Source organism: Lissotriton vulgaris, chromosome 7 (genome assembly GCF_964263255.1).
Source record: "Lissotriton vulgaris chromosome 7, aLisVul1.2, whole genome shotgun sequence".
NCBI lineage: Eukaryota > Metazoa > Chordata > Amphibia > Caudata > Salamandridae > Lissotriton > Lissotriton vulgaris.
Window position 1 is genome coordinate 70,436,328 of NC_141695.1, and position 23,258 is coordinate 70,459,585.

Below are 23,258 nucleotides of genomic sequence, written 5' to 3' on the forward strand. Positions count from 1 at the left end.
AAGTTCCCTCCACAACCAGTTATGAAGACGCAAATAGATTTGCGTCCAACGTTAATATGTCCTCTTTCAGATCCACCATGAATGGGTCCGATATTCAGTTCCTAAGTGTGCCTTGCCAACGTCTTTACGTGGTGCACTTTCACGTTTTTCTGGCCCTGGCGAGTTGGGCCTTGTTTTCTGCCATTCAAGCTTTCTCCTGCCTTCTGCCTCTGGAAGCTGCAGCCTGAACCTGCATCTGTATCCATGACCTTTCACTCACTCCCTGCGCGGCTAGCGGTGCCTGGCTCAGCCTGCCGGCCTGCCAAGACCGTATTCAGCCTTCAAGTTATCTGCTCCGCTCTTCGAAAAATACATTCCTGTCTAGTAGTTTAGGTAAACATCCTTCCCAGCTGCAGAGCAAAGGGCCCGGCCTTTTTGTCTCCATGCAAGTAATTCATAGCCTCCGTTACCATGGTAGGCCCATGCCCCCCTGCTTTACACGTAGACACGCAGTCGCATATACACGCACTAGCAGTCAGTATAGAATAGCCTCTGCCCAAGAGACCTTTCCTTCTAGATAATACAGTTCCTCAAACACAAGATATTAGATATGATTTGGGATTAGGTTGTTCTGACACTCCAGACTTCTGTCTCCACATGTAGGGCTAAATGTCAAGTCCCCTTCACCCTCCAGTTACACGTCAATCATACGTCATGCTGCTGCGCGCGCATCTCTGCCACATGTCCTTGCTGACTCTGCAGGATCCTTCTAGGGATCCACCCACTTATGACACCCTCATGTGACGTTTCTAGCACACACCTCCGTGTACGCCCTAGTGCACGCCTCCTGTTACGTATTTCTGTTCTTATCTCGTTTCTCTCAGCTGTTACGCCTTCTGCATTCAATGTTACTGTATGAAATGACTATATATACACGATTTCTTGTTAATAAATCATTGTACATGTCCATTGCAATTCCCACCCTGAACCCTCGTGGCGATGGGTCATGCTACCATTGGTTCGAACCAATTCCTTTTTAAGGAATAAACCCCACTTTAAACCTCAGATACCACGGATTCTGCCTCTTCATTTTGACTGAGTTATTCTTATTGAACTTTACCGCATAAATTCCGTATAGGTAATTAGAATTTACCACATAATTTGGCGCCCAAATAGGGACCCCTCCCCCACCTCACGCGCCGGCGGTGCGTTGCAGGCCCGGTCCCCTGCCACAGCGCTGACGGACAACTACGCTTACCCGCAGGATTTCCTGTATCTCCCTCAGGCCAACGGAGGTGACTGAGGCTGCGATCGACACCCAGACGAGGCGGTGAGGAGTGCGTAGGATCCCGACCAGAGCCTAGCTGAGAGAGCAAAGTCCGAGGTATCCGGAGGCCCACCAGTTCCGAAGTTCCGAAGTGCTTACGTCACGAGTCGAGTCCAGTCGAGTCCAGTCCAGTGTCGAGTTTCCGAGGCCTTCTGTTCCGTGCTTCCCGGTGAGTACCGTTGCTGGGGACGCATCTAGACGAGCGCATTAATTTGTGCCGGTCAAGACGGGTTTGGGTACGCAGACCCGGTCTGCACTGTTTAGCGGTGTATCTGTACTGTTTAGCAGTATATCCAGTATGCAATTAACTAGTTTTATTCTAATCATTATTGTTCGTTCTGAAATGTTTTAGTATGTTTTAATGTCGTGGTATGAGTGATTGTTCGATCTGCATTATTGTGTTTACTGTATTAGTTGTGTCCAAATTCGAGTAAGTATCAAGCCCAGAGTAGTACGACTTAAACATGCCGCTGTTCTCCAAACTAAGACAGATAGGAACTAGAAAAGGGATTCTAGAAGAAGCAGTGCCCGTTCCACCTAGGGACACTCCAGGGCACTTTATGTACCACAAGCACGGCCTAGACGCTGTATTATATCTCGATTTGTGGGTAGACTATACTAAAGATTTAGCAGAGAATCAAAGATGGCCCGCTGCAGGGACATGGGATGCCGAGTGCATCATGAGAGTAGAGGAACCGTTATGGAAAAAGAAAGCCAGACAGTTACAGAAAGACGCCATTGAACTATGGCGTAAAGAATCGCATAGGCGCACAGAGAAAGCACTCAGAAAAGCAGAGAAACATAAAGAGGATTCAGACAAAGCCCAAGAAAACGTATTAGTTGAGGAGGGGATACGAGTAAAAACAGAACAAGTAGACCGACAACGAAACACTCTTATGAATGGTATGTACCCTTTGCTGGCCGAGGGTTTACCTAAGGCCACCCCGGAAATACCGAAGGATCTGCCCCCTCCCTTGCTCCCGACTAAAGTACATCACAAGACCACAAAAGACATATTCCTTTCTTCCTATCTAGACGACGTAGCTCCCGCATATACAAATCCACATGCTCAACCACTACCCGCTGATGGTACTCCACCCCGAAATCATCTACTCCCACCTCCGCAACGAACTCCCTCTCCCGTTCCACCCCCTGTACCTGTTCCCCCAACCCTTCCTGCACCTATTCTTCCGATCACTAACCCATTCAATCCTTTTGGTCCTGGCACCTCGGGAGGTGCGACAGGTTTTCAAACACCGCCACCAGCACTCCGATTGACTTATAGGGATTTAGCGCAACAACGTACACCTAAATCAGCCGATTATGACATACTTAACGAACGTCTCTCAGACTGCAGATATGATCCAGTACCCGGTAAAAATGACGACAGAATGATGTTGTCATCAGTACGACTAAGACGGGTTACAAACTTTTTACTGTTACTACCAGGAATGGTTGAACATCTAGACAGAATATATCATTTTGTTCAAACAGGGGAAGGCCCTGAAAGTATTGGCGAGGCCATGGCTCACCAGAAAGTTGACACTCAAGCCAAGATATTACGGTTTTTCATAAACTGCCTAATAAGAGAACAAGATAGGCCGGGTGTAGACCCGGAAGAAATGAGAGCACTTAATAGATGGGGTCAGAATATAGCAGACGGGAACCATGATAAACAGAGTTGTATAAAAAACATGTACCAAAGAATCAGAAATGCAGTAATAAAAATACATGAAAGAAGATCGCAAGAACCAGAAATAGATTCAGACAAGGTCGAATCCTCAGGGGAGGAGGAGACACCAGAAACAGCAACAGGACAATCACAATTACCAGTTAGAGAAATGATAGCATATGTAGGTAAGGGAAGACCCTATAATAATTCAATGCGTCCGGTACGTCCGGAAAGTAAGAATCTTTCAAGCTGCCATGTCAAATCCAAAGACCCTCGAACATCTATTTCAGGCCGCTGATAGAATACTTCAGGAACGAATGGGGTACCATGTACTCAATTCCATGGATGAACAAGAACTGCCAGGTCTGCCGTACAATGGACTGACAATCCTGATAAATATAGTGATGATGGTTTAGTGCAGACCTTTTTAAACCTTTCCCCTGATGAACAGAAATTAGCTGGTATATATATGGTTCAGCATCTTATTACGTTATTCAAGGGCCAACATTCTGATCCAGGTCCCTTACCTGATATTTTAATAGAACTACTCTCGCCACAATGGAGAGGTCTAGGTACTGACTTGATTAAAGTAATTCTAGAACATCGACACAGGTATAATACTTTCCTGAATACACGGTTTGTTCCAGCTCCACCCGTAGACAGAAAAATGTATTACATAGACAGACAGAACCCCTTGCGAGAAGTGCATCCAGTCCAGAATGCTGGTAATACCCTTAGACGCGTGTATGTGTACACGCCCATAACGAAAATGGAACTGTTAGAAATGAAGAAATTAGTGCCTTGTCACGATAAAGACCCAGCAGGTTTCCACCGCGAAATCAAAGACATGTTACTCATGGGGGATTACACCTACCCCGACATTATGAAAATATTGAAAGTGTTAATGCCTTCCGGTATATACGAGAAACTCAAAGAAAAGGATTGGGAGGTAGGAGACCAAAAGATAGATTGGGCTGCATTAGAAGATGAAGAAAAGACTCGTACCCCAGGCCTAGGGCTTGGGGATAAATCTAAAGCATTACCAGGATTGTTAGTACAAGTATTGCCACGTTTATTAGCGACTAAAAAGGAGGACTGGGATGCAATCTCAGCCTGTAAACAGAAACCCGATGAAGACACTAGCGATTTTTATTCCCGATTTGAGAAATGTTTTGGTATTAATAGTGGCCTGAAAGCAAGTAGCGAGTCATATCCACATCTTTTCGTAACAAAGCTAGTAGAAAACTCACTGCCCCAAGTTAAGAATCGTGTACAGAAAGTCGAGAGCACATGGCAAGCAAATACACCTTCACAAATGTTACAAATGTTACAGTATCACCAGAACAGAATTAGAGAGGAACATGAACACGAACAGAGACGCATGAAAGACACGAAACTGAAAATGTTAGTTGCTCAGTCAGTTCCAGCTGACGGTCAGAAAAAGGACACGACACAGTCAAATAATTCAACAGCTCCTGTTAAAGGGACATGCAACTATTGCAAACAGCCAGGTCACTATATAAACGATTGTGCAGTTTTAAAACATAATATACTTACTGGAAAAACTAAAGAGAGACCGCGTCCTCCTAGACAGGACCAGGTCCAACAACAAGTACCACAGAATATTCAGCCTATGCAAGCCTCACAACAGACAGAACAGACAGTAGCGGTACCACAACCCCAACCGATTGCTGCAACTCAACATGCATCACAGCAGATGTACCAGTATGCCCAGACTGATTATCCTGATTATCAGCGATACACATGAAACAGCCTAGAGAGGGAAGTTGGCTTGCCTCTTATTGAGGTTCCTGTAGATCAAGAGGGTCCTTATGTACACAGTCAAGTATTAGGGAAAGACAGAAAGTTTTTAATTGATACAGGGGCAAGTCATGACGAGGTCCCAGGGGCACCCCTCTCAGGCTCACAGAATGTTTCCCTTGGTTTTTCAGGCAAGCCTATTATTACTGAAGTATCGCAACCACTTCCCCTTGCAGTTGGTCCATTAACACGTACTACAGATTTACTGCTCACTAAATCATGTCCAGAAAACTTGTTAGGTATCAAGACTCTGAAAGCTCTAGGAGCTGTTATTTGCTGTTCTCCGGAAGGAGTACGGTTGTTTCTACGTGACTTTAAAGGTCACTATGTGTTGAGAGATATTGATTCCCGATTACAGAATGTACCTGCACATTTATGGGCGCAAGGCCCCACTGATGTAGGCTGTATGCACATTACACCATATCGAGTCACACTGAAGCCAGGTGTTGTTTTACCACGAATTCGACAATACAAGTTACCCCCCGATGCTGTAGTGGCTTTACTGAAAATCATTGAAGAGCTCATTGCACAAGGAGTGGTTGTAGATACCAACTCGAATTTATGTAATTCTCCTATCATTCCAATTCTTAAACGTGCAGATCCCAATGCACCACCAGTTTACCGATTAGTTATTGACTTGCGCGAATTGAATAAATGCATTGTACCGCAGTACCCTGTGGTCCCAGATATCTCATCTCTATTGACAGCTATTGATTCTGAAGCAACGTTCTTTACTGTTATTGATCTTAAGAATGCCTTCTTTAGTGTCCCAATTGATCCGGAAAGCCAATACCTTTTCGGATTCTGTTTAAATGGACGAAGCTTCAAATTTGCACGCGCACCTCAAGGATTCACAGAAAGCCCCAGCATCTATAGCCAAGCACTGAAAAGACAACTCGACAGTATACACATGCCTGAAAACACTGCCCTACTCCAGTATGTCGATGATCTGCTGATCACCGCCCGAAGCGAACCTGAATGTGAACTAGCGTCATTGACGGTTTTACATTTCCTGGCTGACAAGGGGCACAAGGTATCCCCTTCGAAGCTGCAATTCTGTGTTCAGCAAGTTGTTTACTTAGGTCACTTGCTGTCCAAATGGGGGAGACAGCTAACGCCCGATCGCATCCAGTTAATTGCAGGTATGTTACCACCCAGGACACAAAAGGAGGTGCGGGCTTTTATAGGCCTCACTTCTTACTGCAGACAATGGATCCCTCAGTATGCATTTCTAGCAAAGCCACTCATTCAGTTAACAACTCAGGAGGCAGCGTCTTCGACTGTCCTCCCTTGGACTCAGGAACATACACAAGCTTTTGACGACTTAGCCTTATGTCAAGCACCAGTTCTAGCAACACCATGCTACAGTAAACCTTTTACACTTTTTGTCACAGAACGTGAAGGTACTGCATTGTCGGTACTCACGCAGGATCAAGCAGGTTCACACAAACCGTGTGCTTACTTCTCTAGTACATTGGATCCAGTAGCCCAGGCTCTGCCTGCGTGCTTGAAATCAGTTGCAGCAACAGCTCTAGCAATCAGACAAAGTGATTCAATAGTGTTAGGACATCCATTGACAGTACAAGTTCCACACTCCGTGGAAGTTCTTTTAAATCGAACACAGACTCAACACTTGACTGTAGTAAGATTGACAGGTTATGAATTGACATTATTTCAGCCACACATAGAAATTAGACGTTGTAATACATTGAATCCTGCTACACTTTTGCCATTAACTGAAACAGACCCATTGGCACATGACTGCATTGAAGTTATTACTATCACGACGAAACCCAGACAAGACTTGACAGACACTCCATTACCAGATCCAGACCTGGCACTTTACGTGGATGGTTCATGCATGAGAACAAGTACAGGAGAATTAGTGGCCGCCTACGCAGTCACAACAGAAACTGAAGTCATAGAAACAAATTGTATTGACATTCTGTCAGCACAAGCAGCAGAGCTCATCGCTCTAACACAAGCCTGTATTCAAGCCAAGAATAAGAGAGTTAACATATACACAGATTCCCGTTATGCATTCGGAGTTGTTCACGACTTCGGTGTCCTCTGGCGAGAGAGAGGTTTTTCGACTTCTCACGGTGCCAAAATTCAACACGGTCCCCTCATTCAAACTCTATTAGATGCAATACATCTGCCTACAGCGATATCCATCATGAAGTGTAAGGCACATACAAAAGTTACAGATACTATTTCCCAGGGTAATGACCTGGCAGATCGAACCGCAAAACATACAGCTCAGAATCAGATTCACACCACTGACCTGACAAAGACAATAGTCGCGACATCGACACATTGCATGACAGTTAAGGATCCCGCCCTAGATGTAATTGACATACAGACACATGCTACTCCAGATGAAATCAAGAAATGGATTGAACTAGGAGGGACTCAGACAGATCAAGGATGGATGACGAAGGGAAAATCCACATGGTTTCTCCCCGACTCTATGGTTCAAGTTATCATTAATACCGTACACAGTCCAGCACATTTAGGAGAAAAGGCCATGTTAGACAGTATTCAACATCTCTGGTTCAATAAACACTTACGAGCAGCAGCCAGACAGAAAGTGCGTACTTGCATGATTTGTTGTCAGTTCAACCCAGGTAAAGGCGTTCCCGTAGAGCAAGGTGGTTTTCATCCTCCCGATCACCCTTTTGAAGTCCTCCAGATCGATTATATTCAGATGGAACGTTGTCGAGGTTTCAAATATGTCCTCGTAGTTGTATGTGCACTTTCCCGTTGGACAGAAGCATATCCAGTCCCAGATTACACTGCTCCGACCACTGCCAAGCAGCTGGTTCGTGAATTCTTCCCTCAATATGGTTTGCCCCGTGTTGTATACTGAGACAACGGTCAGCCATTCTCGTCCGAGCTTATGAAGCAGGTATCACTCCTGCTAGGCTACCAGTGGAAGTTCCACTGTGTCCGACATCCTGAAGCCGCAGGTCTCGTAGAGAGACACAATCAGACCCTGAAAACTCGTCTTGCAAAAATCTGTAAGGAGAAGGGTGTCGACTGGATCGTAGCTTTGCCAGTTGCCCTTTTTTATATGAGAATGGTCGCACATTCCAGAACAGGGCTATCCCCATATGAGGTGGTCTTTGGTAGACCACCGAATATGTGGGGGACGCCTTTGCCAAGAAAAATTACTGATGTCGATTGTAATATGTTGACAGATTACCTTGCCTCCTTGATGTCTGCACTACAATCATGTCGTTCACAGGTCGCTGCAGCCTTTCCCGACAACACCGAGGTGAAACAGCATGACGTTGTTCCAGGGGATATCGTCCTTGTAAGAAATTTCGACAGGAAAAGTCCGCTGGAGCCCAGGTGGCAGGCGCCGAAGTTGGTACTTCTCACCACGAGAACTGCAATCAAGGTCGAGGGCCGCAAAGGGTGGCTGCACTCAAGTCACGTGAAGAAATTTTGTGCATTGCCAGAGACTGACTCACCCTCCCCCTCTAAGGACTGTCCAGATTCTAGTGACTCTAAACTTCCCCTGATAGAGAAAACTCCACAGCAGGAGTATAAAGAAAAACTGAGGTCTAGCAAGTCAGACAGTTTAATTGTTTAAGTCCTCCCCTAGGTGAATCGGTTAGACGTGTTTTCTGACATGTATCCCCTAGACCCCAACAGAGAGAGAGATAGACAGAAACAGCTCAAGAAACGTGAATATTGCAAATCTCTTCGCAGCCACTGCATTGTGACTTTATTGATTATGTTTTTTCTGAGCCTTATGATTATTGCTGCAAGTGTGATTCTACACATATACTATCCTATATTCAAGCGTGCAAATTCTCCCTTCAACGTCACTGCCGAGCATTCTTTTAGTGAACTACCCCCACATGAGCTGTCTTACAGACTTGCGCTGCGCAACAATACATTCATTAGTATGTTACATCATTGCCATCAGACCAGCAATGCTACTAATTGTTGGATATGCGGCCGACTCCCCCCCTATCAGAAATACAAAGGAGTTCTGCCTCTTTTTCCGTACCCGTTCACACATAATGGGTCCTGTGGCGCATGGTTTAGTTTAATAAACTCTCTAGATTCCGATTCCGTAGTCTACCAGGGTAACTGGGTATGGGGAAACCTGAACATCGTTTTGCATAAAGTCTGTTTCCCTGACAAGGAGGGTCTCCCCAAAAGGACAGGAACTGATCTAGAAAATGAAGTATATGGATTAGGTAACTTTACACTTAACCTCATGATTCTCAGTGTTGAATCCGAAACAGAACCAGTCTTGCTTGCCATGTCCGTACTTCCAGTCAAAGGTGAATTATGTGTCAGAAAGAATGGTTCAGTACACCTGGGTCATAGTAGATGTACTACTGTGATCGAATTCAGTGATAAGGGCAAGTCTACCTTTAAAGCTTCACGTCATTCCTACTTCATTTGTGGTCATACCGCATATATACGCTTGCCTCTAGATTGGGATGGCACCTGTTACATCGCATTCCTTCTGCCACCTGTTTTCCTAGCCCCTCCTGATTATCATAGAAATACTCATCTAGTACACAATAGATCACAGAGAGATCTCCCGATTGTCGACTATACTGAAACGGCATGGGAACAATATACAGATTTCAATAAAGGTTTCTTTCCCTACCTAGGTGCTGTCTTTAATAGTAAACTGATACGAAAATTATCTAGAACCCTTGAAGCTGTAGTGAATGAAACTACTTCCGCCCTGGGCAACTTAACAGAGGAGCAGTCTGCGATGCGGATTGTTGTTCTTCAAAATCGTCTCGTCCTTGACGTCATCCTGGCCGATAGGGGCGGAGCCTGTAAGGTCATCGGGTCGAGCTGCTGTGTTTTCATTCCAGAAAACGCGCCATCAGTATATAGAGCCATAACTCGCCTTCATAAGATTGCAAGTCTGATACACCAGAATCCAGGCACCTGGACTTGGTCCGGTTGGTTCTGGACAACGTTGTCAGCCTGGGGATGGAAAATCCTATCCTTCCTAGGTATTGGCCTTCTCATAGTATTCAGTTGCTGCCTATGTCTGCAATGTGGGCCAGCGATTTGCGGCTTGTGCGCCACTCATGTATTCCTCAATCATGTATTCCTCATTCAAGTCCTCATTCAAAACGCCGTGAGAAGAAAGAAGAGCAAATGATGTTACATGAACAGATTGATAGATTAATGAGGATTGATATATCATGAAGGGTCCGTAGGGGACAAGGAGGGAAAGAGGTAATATGAATTTTTATGGTCAATTGTGTCCCCTATCGTAGACCCCAACGGCTCCATGTACCCGCTTCTAGTACATGTAAGTTCCCTCCACAACCAGTTATGAAGACGCAAATAGATTTGCGTCCAACGTTAATATGTCCTCTTTCAGATCCACCATGAATGGGTCCGATATTCAGTTCCTAAGTGTGCCTTGCCAACGTCTTTACGTGGTGCACTTTCACGTTTTTCTGGCCCTGGCGAGTTGGGCCTTGTTTTCTGCCATTCAAGCTTTCTCCTGCCTTCTGCCTCTGGAAGCTGCAGCCTGAACCTGCATCTGTATCCATGACCTTTCACTCACTCCCTGCGCGGCTAGCGGTGCCTGGCTCAGCCTGCCGGCCTGCCAAGACCGTATTCAGCCTTCAAGTTATCTGCTCCGCTCTTCGAAAAATACATTCCTGTCTAGTAGTTTAGGTAAACATCCTTCCCAGCTGCAGAGCAAAGGGCCCGGCCTTTTTGTCTCCATGCAAGTAATTCATAGCCTCCGTTACCATGGTAGGCCCATGGCCCCCTGCTTTACACGTAGACACGCAGTCGCATATACACGCACTAGCAGTCAGTATAGAATAGCCTCTGCCCAAGAGACCTTTCCTTCTAGATAATACAGTTCCTCAAACACAAGATATTAGATATGATTTGGGATTAGGTTGTTCTGACACTCCAGACTTCTGTCTCCACATGTAGGGCTAAATGTCAAGTCCCCTTCACCCTCCAGTTACACGTCAATCATACGTCATGCTGCTGCGCGCGCATCTCTGCCACATGTTCTTGCTGACTCTGCAGGATCCTTCTAGGGATCCACCCACTTATGACACCCTCATGTGACGTTTCTAGCACACACCTCCGTGTACGCCCTAGTGCACGCCTCCTGTTACGTATTTCTGTTCTTATCTCGTTTCTCTCAGCTGTTACGCCTTCTGCATTCAATGTTACTGTATGAAATGACTATATATACGATTTCTTGTTAATAAATCATTGTACATGTCCATTGCAATTCCCACCCTGAACCCTCGTGGCGATGGGTCATGCTACCATTGGTTCGAACCAATTCCTTTTTAAGGAATAAACCCCACTTTAAACCTCAGATACCACGGATTCTGCCTCTTCATTTTGACTGAGTTATTCTTATTGAACTTTACCGCATAAATTCCGTATAGGTAATTAGAATTTACCACAAGGTAGGAGAAGTATCTTCCTCCCATGGTGGTTTTGTTGATATGAGGTACAGCAGCAAGGGCTTGGTTGGAGGAACGTAGCTGGCGGGAGGGGGTGTAGAAGGAGAGTCGTGTGTTGAGGCATTCAGGTCCAATTCGTCCTTTAATGTATCCAGTTTGGATCCAAAGGGTTGGCTGTTGTGGCAAAGAAGTGCTGATTCTTGCCAACGTCGCTTTCTGGGGTTGGCTGAAGGGTTCACACAAGTCAGACCAGATCCCCGTTTTGAAACTGATTATACTGTCACCACTTACTCTGTGGGGAAACTGTGTCAGAATCGGTTACAACATTCCACGTTAGCTGCAGTTAAACTACATCTGTCTCAGTTAACTGAAAATGTGGATTTAAATGATTTTATAAAAAGCCCGGCTAAGGGTAGATCTAAACGGTGGATTTATGCAGTTTACAATGAAATTTGGAAAGTTTCTCAAATTGAGGCTGCTAAGCGCCTAAGGGCAATTGACCAAGCAAATTTGGAAAAAGTACTTGCAGTTGTCGATAACAGTATTAACATGCTTTCTTCCCGAATTTACACGTTGAACAATATTGTCTCTTCTGTGGTTGACATTGTGCATGATGAAGTGTCCGTATTATATCATGGTCAAAATCAATTGCGTTCTGTTATGCAGTTTGCTTGGACACTACAGACTCTGAAAGCTGGTCGAGTGCCTTGGAGTTACATGAACGTCTCATCACTATTTGCCCCATTTAATTTGACTGACAAGAAGTGCATGCTTTCCATGCGAGATGCATCATTTTCTATGTTACACATTGAAAAATTAGAATCTTTGCCCTTTTCTGTAGCTGAGGCAGCTGCTGCTACATTGCTTATCCATGGTGTTATTACTTTATCATTTGCTCTGTTTAAATTTATAAATTGTATGCAATATATTGCTATAGGGCGATATGAACCACTAGGCAGTGCTTTCCTACATGAGACATGGTCTTTACCATACACATACAGATGTCTGAAGGAAGGGAAGGAAGTGAATCTGAATGGTGAAGAATGCACACAGTCGCCTGACCGTTCACTGATATGCAGACACATCCAGTTGCATGGTTCTTGTAATCAGGACCGGCCTAGTTTAGCCTGTGTTTTAAAAGGCACACCGGTTCCTGCAATAGTTCCCACATTCACTTTATTGACTAACGGTAGTTATTTACTTTTGAATAACGAGGAGTGTTGTGGGTTAATGGTCGGTATCGCCTATGTGGTTACTGTATCAGAACGTGTGGTGTGTTGCAAAAACGTGTTATATCCACCCACGCATGGGAATTCAGATGTTTCCATCTGGCCGCGCATCCCAACCTTGAGAGCGGAGTTCAACGGTTTGAGCCGAATAGGAGCCCTTTTGTCTCAAAAAGAAGTGGCCCTGAGCTCGGCCCGTGAAACTTATGTCCTTCACATAGCTAACACACGCACAGAGGTGCAGGCACTTTTAAATACTGACTTGCCGTTTCATTTCTGCGAGCTGGTTCATCAAATCTTTAATGCCTCCTCCAAGTCTGGACTCGCACATTTTTTTAAATTGGTTAGCAGTGGTCTCGTGACTACGTTTGAAAAAGTATTTGGTATTATCCCTGCGTTCTTTCATTCTATATTCGCAAGTTTGTTTGGAGGATTCCCTGTTTTGCTGGTTTTGGCTGCAGGCGTTTTGGTGATATTTTGCTTTATAAAACATGGATGCCCATCCTGCGCAAGAAGCCGTTCAACAGCTCCTGATTCTGTTTCGTAATAGGATGCTTGATTACTATGGCACCTTGCCGCTTGCGACTTTAAGCACGGCTTTTGGATTATCATTTCGATTTTCCTATTTCACATGTGTCCAGCCTGTGTTTCATTGCCTGAGCTGTGATTTCGACTGGGCCATTGATTTGTGTCTCTGCTTGACGACTTCTCCTGACGTCGATTTTGATCAGCTGATGAGCCCCGTAGTTGCTCATGAGTTGGTTTGTTCTGGCGAAAGGGTTATGGCCGTGGCAGCGATGCATGGACTAATGGGTCAGTGGGACATACCCGCAGCGGCGCATGACTTTCTGGCACACAGCGTTCTCGAGAACCCACTGAGTTGTCCTCTGATGTTGCTAGAGGATTCGGTGCTGGAGGAGCACGTATGTTCTTTCCCATTGCTTAATTGGATGGCTGAACTGTTTTCGGATGATGACAGTGATTTCATGTTGGAAGCTGTGGCTACCTATTTTGCATATTCTATCCACCCATGAGTGGCTTTGGAGACTTTCACTTTTATGGCACGTGACTTTTTAGTAATTCTGAATGGTGCCTTTTCTGTTACGAACATTCGATTTTTATATGTTCTGGACCTATGATTTTATAATTGGCCTCAAGTTCAAGATTTTTTATATTTTTGTGTGGCCACTATAGGCATTCATACATATTTTGTATTATTGAATTTTATATACATCTACATACATTTAGCGTGGCTCAATATTGTTGAACTCATATTTTGCCTTTCTAATAGTATTGGCTTGTTTTTTTTTCCTTTTTGACCGTCCTCGGATCATTGGGGGGGTGTCATATGGTTACTGCGTTTCTATCTATTGTGTTAAGTTAGCATGAGTTTATTAAATGTTTAAACAACATATTTTCCTTCGGCTTCAGTTTACACACGACACCTAATTGTTATTGCAGCTTTCAACCTAGACGAAAGATGTGATTTATTTGAGAATAATATGTTATTGCTCTGATATCAGTTGTGCTTGGTACACTTGGTACAACTGTCTGCACACTGAGAACTGTACCCACTGAGAATAACCTAACACAAGGTTGCTGGAGGCCTGATCCTCGCACCACATTAGACATACACAAATAATGTTGCTACCAACATTGGGCTCTACGCGGGTTTAAGATAGAGTAACAGGGAATGAATCAACACACTTGATGCTTCGCATGCAGAGAGCTGGTAGCTGTTGATGTGATCTTTTCCTACTGACATTTAGAGGTATGGGCCCGCCCTGCTAAAAACCCAAATGACACCTTCTTAGATATGATCAAGTATGCTAAATAGGGTGCGCGAAATATAGGTGATACAGATTTCTATAGAGTTTGTATTATAATATGCTATCACCTTTTGCTTACTATGGATTAGTGACTATGCTGATAACTCTGATTTTTATAATATGTATGTTGGTATTATATAAGATACTGCGTTTGAGAACCTTGCATTGAAAAATAAATATTTCAAACTTGCACGTGTGTTCTTTGACTCCCAGTTTTGGTTTGAAATGATTATATAACGAAAGAGTGTTCATGTGTTCCACGATACCTGAGGTACCCTAAGATCATGTTCTGGTTTGTCTAAGTCATTGGTCAACTTGTTGTGACCAATGAGACACTGTAGCTAGCTCGGTAAGGGGATTTCTGACACTGAGGTGAGTTTTGGGTCACCCTAATTCACTGAGGTTCTAGATCTCTATGCACAGTTCTGTGGGAGAACGGAAACCCTGCTACAGGAGTTTGAATGAAGAGTTGAGCATCAATCATTCAACACCATCTCAGGTATAAAATGCAGAGGTACTCATAGAAAAGTTAATGCACTAAGAATGTAGTTTCTGAGATATGAACAGAAAATAAACATGTAATCCAATATTGTGCAAGTGAAAGTGTGGTATAAAAGTATTAGAGTCAGCAAAAAAAAGCAATAAAAGAATTTAAGTTAGTATATGTGCAGAATAAAATCTACCAATGATAAGGACCAAACTAAGGACCAAAATTACCTAAAGAGTGAAGAGAATTAGAAAGTGTACTAATCACCCCCTTGGTGGTCGGCCTCTATGTCAGGAACAACTCTGCCAAAAGCACAGGTGACCTTATGGTAGAATCCTGCTCAGGAATTGCTGGCCCAGAGCAGATCACTTAGTAGGAATTCATGGCAGATAGGCACCCTTGGAATTGGAAGATTCCCCTTTCCAAAGGTGCCCCTCAGCAGGAATGAATGATAACCAAATGGATGCTGCTGTTTTACCTTCCCTGGGGTATGATGATTGCAGTCTGCTGTGGGGCCCATCTGCCTCACCAGTAAAGGGAAAATAATTTTCAATTGTTCACCTCTCTGCTGTGGGGTTGACTTCTTTGTCAGTGTGTCCAGCCATCTAAAAGATTTTCCCTGATGCCTAGTGCCTAGTGAGTGCCAACTCAGGCATTGTGATGCACTTGAAATCCAAAAATATGAGTCCTTCAGAGGGAGGAACCCTTAAAAAGGAGATACTCATCCCTTTCTAGCAGTGCCTTTCTCAAATTTCTGTGTGCCAAGGGGGAAAACTCACCAAATGTGTGCCACGTTTCTTACCTGTGGCTGGTGGCCACTTAGTTTGGTGGGTCAATGACATCCAAGCACCATACATTGCATGGGGTGGGAAGGCTTAGGTTGGATGGAGAAGTGATTCCCACCAGAACGATGTCACTGCACCAGTAGCTTCAAAGAAAGAATCAACATTCTCATTATACATGAATTCATATTTAATTAGGAAGCATAGTGAGTCTGCAAAAAATGGAACTTGGTCGAAATTATATAAAAAAGGGACCTTGTTGGAGAGGATTGGTGAGTTATAGAAGTTAAAAGGTAGTTGTTCCACATATGTATCCCTTTCCATGAAATCAGACAATGGCAGCACATCAGAACCACAATGCATTAAATCAGCACAGTTCAAAACACAGACATTAATAAGTAAATATATGCTGTTATGTGATGTTATTTAAACTGAAGGGCCAGGTTCTATGTGACACACCCAACATATAGTTTGTTTGAAACTAAGCACAGAGCACATTTTTATTGTAGACAAAAATAGAACCCCTGTTCTCCCTAGTGCCTCACTTTATAAATCATGATAAGTTATATAGGGCAACCCTGTTTCCTGTTTTCCAGGACTCTCTTCATTCCTCCAAGCAGGCAGCACAAGTATACACCTCTTTGCATCTTTGCAAAGGAACCTGCTGATGGCCCTATCAGATGCAAAGAGAAGAGAGCTTCATCTCCACTTGTGGTCAAGTGTGGGTGACATTATTATAATTGCATCACTGCCCAAGCAGCAGTACTTAATTAGCAAAATAAGTGCCAGTGCCCAAAGATTTTCTCAGCAGGCCACAGCCAGGAGCCGATTCATGAACCATTTTGTGTATACTACAGTTCAGACTTCAAGCATCATTCCACTTCCATTAAGAAACACTCCTTGTACAGTGGACTTTCTTAGTTCAAGTATTGGTAGAACTAGTCAAAGTCATTAGGAAGCTAGTTCTACTAGTGTGGGTATTCATCAAGTTTCCGAGATAGGTTTACACACCCGTATTTACAGTGAAAAGGGTTGCTGTATGTATGCAAGTGGGATGTTAAAACACCCCAGCATCCCCATGTTTTATCAGAGTCTGAGTGAAGGAGATTCTCTACCAGCAAAAATAACTCGAACGTGCAGATTAACCACTTAATTCCCACCATCAGCAAAGCTGCTACTTTATAATTCGGTGTATTCAAGAAAATATGCTATTCTTATATATCTCTAGGGGTATGTTGTCTGATTTTTACGAATTCAATGCAAAGAAAAATGTAGGAACATTTTAGAGCACATAATAAGTGGTAATTCCATGCAGTAAACTAATTAGTGAAATTATTGTTATTGACAGTTTCATTCGAAATCCAAGGTAATAAGATGACGATCCACTCATAATGATAACTCTTCTATACACACAACCACTCGCTAGGGCAAAGGCGAAGAGAACGTTTGTGACTCTATCCCTTTTGACAGTGGAACTATGCAAATGTGCCATTTCTAAACAGTCCTTTTTTCAATGCTTTACAATTACTCAGAGTATAAATATTTTATTTTAATGGGGAGCCATAGTTTCCTCCTACTGCAATTTATAGTTGTCACCATATGAAACGAATATCCTGCCAGAGGTGAACCAAATCCCTATTATGTGAATTTTGTAAGTTTTTTAAAATTGTGGGCCTATATAATAATTAGGCAAAACTGTAACAGGAATTTCGAGTACACCTGTAATTCCCATGGTGGGACACAACTCTACAGTTAGTTGCTAAGAGAAGGAATTAGTACTACAAAGAATATCATGTGGTTCTCAGAGACAAGTCCAGTTCCACCCTAAACCCTAGAGAAGTTTAGCTCCTAGATTGACCACAGAATTGGGTTACAATTATTTATCAGTAGGAGAATTAAATTATGTATATTTGTATACCTGTTCCCAAATGTTCTATTTCTCCTATTTATAATTAGAGGAGTTGAACTAATGGCTAGGGCGATCGACCTCAAAGCTGGGGAACCGGGTTTGAGTCTTGTCAAGGACGCTGAACATCCTGTGATTCTGGGCAAATCACTTAATCTCCCCGTTCCTAACATCATGAATGTGTCCTCATGTAACACAACTGGTAATCATGTAAAGCGCTCTGATACCCAATACCCTTGGGTCACGTTCCCTCGTTGATGGATAACCCAGGTTTTGTTCAGATTCTGCCCTTCTACCAAAAAAGCTTGGTGGTATGCCTGTGCACAAATTTAAGTTGTAAAGTATTATGCATATGCACAATCTTTGTTTATTGGTACCAGCTAAACCTACTACATGATGTATTGAAAGGGGACTTGGTCACAATTGAGACTTTCCAGACAACTCTTGCTCTAAAAACTGCCAGGATGTAGTTACTAATTCATACGTTGACTTTCAAGGATAGCTGAACTCATAGGCATGTATTTTGTGATAATATTCCTGGTAGGATCTATGACGTTACAACGCGTTATTTTACAACGCAGACCGTTACAACGCAGTTTTTACAACGCAGGTACCATTACAATGCATGCCATTACAACGCATGGCATTACATAGCAGATACTATTACAACGCATGCCATTACATCGTAAGTATTGGTAAGTATATCTTTTTTAAAAAAATGTAATAAAGTTAATTTAATTAATTTAAATTAATAAATATAATTTAAAATTGTTAAAACAGTAATTAATTTAATTTAATTTAATGATAGTAATTTAATTAATATTACAATTGTAAATAATTTAATATATTTAGTATAATATAATTAATGAAATATAATAAAGTTAGAATTAGTAAATAATATAATGTAATTTATTACAATAAATATAATTTAAATAAAATTAACAAAATACTTAATATAATTTAATTTAATATAATTAAAGACATTTAATTAATTTAAAAATTGTATATAATATTATTTAATTATAATAAATTAAATAAATAAAACAAGTAATTAATTTAATTTAATTTAAGTAATGTAATTCAATTAATTTTTTTATTGTAAAAATTGTAATTAATTTAATTACATTTTATTACATTAATTTAATTAATTTAATTTATTTAAAGTCGTAATACCCCTGTACCCCAAAAACCAAACCTAGCCCTAAAACCTAAAAATACCCCTGTACCCCAAAAACCAAACCCAGCCCTAAAACCTAAAAATACCCCTGTACCCCAAAAACCAAACCCAGCCCTAAAACCTAAAAATACCCCTGTACCCCAGAAACCAAAACCAGCCCTAAAACCTAAAAATACCCCAGTACCCCAAAAACCAAACCTAGCCCTAAAACCTAAAAATACCCCTGTACCCCAAAAACCAAACCCAGCCCTAAAACCAAAAAATACCCCTGTACCCCAAAAACCAAACCCAGCCCTAAAACCTAAAAATACCCCTGTACCCCAAAAACCAAACCCAGCCCTAAAACCTAAAAATACCCCTGTACCCCAAAAACCAAACCTAGCCCTAAAACCTAAAAATACCCCTGTACCCCAAAAACCAAACCCAGCCCTAAAACCTAAAAATACCCCTGTACCCCAAAAACCAAACCCATCCCTAAAACCTAAAAATACCCCTGTACCCCAAAAACCAAACCCAGCCCTAAAACCTAAAAATACCCCTGTACCCCAAAAACCAAACCCAGCCCTAAAACCTAAAAATGCCCCTGTACCCCAAAAAACAAACCCAGCCCTAAAACCTAAAAATACCCCTGTACCCCAAAAACCAAACCCAGCCCTAAAACCTAAAAATACCCCAAAATTACTTAAATTAATATATTAATATATTATTTTATTTTTAATATGAATTAAAAAAATAAAATAATGTAAAATAAAATTAAATAAAAATAATATACTTACCTATACTTACGATGTAATTGCATGCGTTGTAATAGTATATGCTATGTAATGACATGCGTTGTAATGGCATGCATTGTAATGGTATTTGCGTTGTAAAAGTTGTGATGAAATGGTAGTGCGTTGTAAAAGTTGCGTTGTAACGGTGCAATACCTCCTGGTATCATTATGGTGTGCCCCAGGAAACAGAGAGCCCAGGGAAAGCATAGGCTGCCTCATATTGGATTGAGATGGCCAGGAAACCACTTTTTGTTAGAACAAACATACTCCACATGTATTTTTTTTATTTCTGGCACCACCTATCTGCACAAGCAATGCATACATTTTTCCTGAATGAAGTGCCAGAATGGTTTATACAAACAGCTGATTTACAACTCTTAGGGCCTCATTGGGATGGCGGTCAGACAAGTGTCCAACTGCCATCGTTTTGGGCTGCAGACCCTCCGACAAGGAATTGGCGGTCCTAACAGCCCAATTATGACACAACCACCATGCAGGTGGTCGTAAACATCTTTTTTTCTAGTGTGGCTTGTGATGCGGCCCAGAAAATGGTGACAGCACAAGCCGCAATAGAAAAAGGGATGCTTACAAACATCCATGCACCGTGTGCCAGGCACACATGGGGAAAATGCCAAAAGATCCACCAACACAGTGCAAAGGTTCAAATATGGTGGGGTGACCACCAATTGCTTAGCCAGGGGAGGCCGGGCTAATTGATTTATGGCTCACTAGTACTTACATGATGCCATCAGACTTTCTTTTCTTAAAAACTCAATGTTGGTTTCAACAAGGGAGCAAGCTTACATTATTATCATCATTTCTTTTCTGCAAATCCAATGTAAAATGACTTTCAAAGGAATGTTATGATATCTGCATTCTGGACAGATTAAATGTAAATGAGTGACATTTTTTTAATTTCTCCACTTCACTTTATACATTTATAATTGTTTCTTAAATGAAAAGTGGGTGGAAACAATGTATTTTATTAGGGAGTATTATCCCTCTACCCTCATCAAACATTAGCCATTCTAATGTCAACTGAGCAATCTGCATTCTAAAAATGGTAGACCTAAAAGGATAATAAAGAGACAAATGTAGTACTTTTCAATTTCTTACAGAATTCTTATGTGTGTGACAGATACCATTGACCAAAATGTCAATATTCTATGGAGCCTCCAAATCCTTATGATGGATTCAACATAATGTCTTCACTGTGGAATGAGCCGCAAATGAGCATTGGGAAACAGTCATAGGATTTTGTATGGTTTTTCTTAACAATGTACAAAGGATCTTGCTTTCTCAGTAATACTAACTATTTTGTGAAATCTCTTTGTAGATTAGTTGGCAATTGTTTTAGTCTTAAAACAGTATTCTTTGCTTCAGTATTGCTTGATAAATACATGATGATGACCCTCCCATAAATCAATCAAACAATCAATCAATCAATCAATCACAGCATTTGTAAAGCGCGCTACTCACCCGGGAGGGTCTCAAGGTGCTGGGGGAGGGGGGTAAGTTACTGCTCGAACAGCCAGGTCTTGAGCTGCTTCCTGAAGGAGAGATGGTCTTGGGTTCGCCGAAGGTGGGTGGGGAGGGAGTTCCAAGTCTTGGCTGCCAGGTAGGAGAAGGATCTTTCTCCGGCGGTGGCTCTGTGGATGCGTGGTTCTGTGGCGAGGGCGTGGCTGGTTGATCGTAGCTGGCGGGTGGGCGTGTAGAAGGTCATGCGGTCGTTGAGGTACTTGGGGCCCAGGTCGTGGAGAGCCTTGTGTGCGTGGGTGAGGAGTCTGAACGTGATTCTCTTGCTGACGGGGAGCCAGTGCAGGTCTCTCAGGTGTCCGGTGATGTGGCTGTGTCGGGGGATGTCCAGGATGAGTTGTGCGAAGGCGTTCTGAATGCGTTGGAGTCTTTTTTGAAGTTTGGCTTTGGTTCTGGCAAAGAGGGTGTTCTCGTAGTCCAGTCGGCTGGTGACGAGTGCCTGGGTAACGGTCTTCCTGGTTTCAGTGGGGATCCATCTGAAGATCTTGCGGAGCATGCGCAGGGTGTTGAAGCACGAAGATGAGACGGCATTGACTTGTCTGGACATCGACAGGGAGGAGTCCAGGATGAAGCCCAGGTTGCATGCGTGGTCCGTTGGCTTGGGAGCGGTGCTCAGGGCTGGGGGCCACCAGGAGTCGTCCCAGGCGGAGGGTGATGATCCCAGGATGAGGACTTCCGTCTTGTCTGAATTCAGTTTAAGGCGGCTGTTCTTTATCCAGTCGGTGACGCCTTTTATCCCTTCGTGTAGGCTGGCTCTGGGGGTGGTGGGGTCGTTGGTGAGGGAGAGGATCAGCTGGTTGTCGTTGGCGTAGGAGATGATGTTGAGCTTGTGTTGGCATGCCGTTTAAGAGGGTTGGGCTGAGTGAAGATCCTTGTGGTACACCGCAGATGACTTTGGTGGCCTCGGATCTGAACGGGGGGAGGCGGACTCTCTGGGTTCTTCCGGCGAGGACCAAGATGAGCCACTCCAGTGCTTTCTCTCGGATTCCGATGTTGCTGAGGTGCTTCACTAGGGTGCAGTGGCAGACAGTGTCGAACGCCGCAGAGAGGTCCAGGAGGATGAGGGCCGCCGTTTCCCCATTGTTGATCAGGGTTCTGATGTCGTCGGTGGCTGTGATTAGGGCAGTCTCGGTGCTGTGGTTGGCCCGAAACCCGGAGTGCGAGGGGTCAAGGGATCCGTTCCTCTCGAGGAAGGCAGCGAGCTGTCTGTTGACGGTCTTCTCGATTACTTTGGCCGGAAAAGGAAGGAGCGAGATGGGACGGTAGTTCTTGAGGTCGGTGGGGTCCGCTGTTGGTTTCTTCAGGAGGGCGGTAAGCTCGGCGTGCTTCCAGCTCTCCGGGAAGGTGGTGGTGTGGAAGGAGGAGTTGATGATGTCCCGGAGATGGGGTGCGATGATGTAGTCGGCCTTGTTGAAGACGTGGTGGGGGCAGGGGTCGGTTGGTGATCCGGAGTGGATGGAGTTCATCGTGCGGGTGGTGTCTTCGGTGCTGATCGGGGTCCAGTTGCAGAGGGTGGTGGTGGCAGGCGTTGGTTCGGTGGTAGGGTGCTTGGTCTGTGCGTCGAAGCTGTTGTGTATGTCGGCGATATTGCGGTGGAAGAACGAGGCAGAGGTCTTGCGAGGGAGTGATGTCGTTGTTTCCGGCGCTGGGGTTGGAGAACTCTTTGACAATGCTGAAGACTTCCTTGCTGTCGTGGGCGTTCTTGTCCAGTTGTTCTTTGAGTGCCGACTTCTTGGTTGCGCGGATCAGCTGATGGTGTTTGCGGGAGGCGTGCCATAGGGCGGTCCTGCTGTCTGTGGTCTGGTTGAGCCGCCAGGCTTTCTCGAGGGTGCAGCAGTTCTTCTTGGAATCCTTGAGTTCGTCGGTGAACCAGGGGGTTTTCTTGCTGCCGGGTCTGCTGGGAGGGTACTTTAGTGGTGCGAGGTCATCGGCGCAGGCGGTCAGCCACTTGGTGAGGTTGCTGCCTGCTTCGTTGGGGTCCGTTGTGCTGGTGGGAGTGTTCTGGCTGAGGGAGGCGGTGAGCTGCTTGGCGGTGATCTTGCTCCAGCTCCGGCGGGGAACCTCTTGCGGGTGGTGGTGGGTCGTAGTTCTTCTGAAGCTGAAGTGGACACAGCTGTGGTCAGCCCAGTGGAGTCCGGTGGAGTGGCTAAAGAAGATGTGCTTGCTGGATGAGAAGACGGGGTCAAGCGTGTGGCCGGCCTAGTGGGGGGGGTGTTCACGAGTTGCTTGAGTTCGAGGTTGGCGAGGTTGTCCAGCAGGGTGGTGGTGTTTCTGTCATTGTTGTTCTCCTGGTGGAAGTTGAGGTC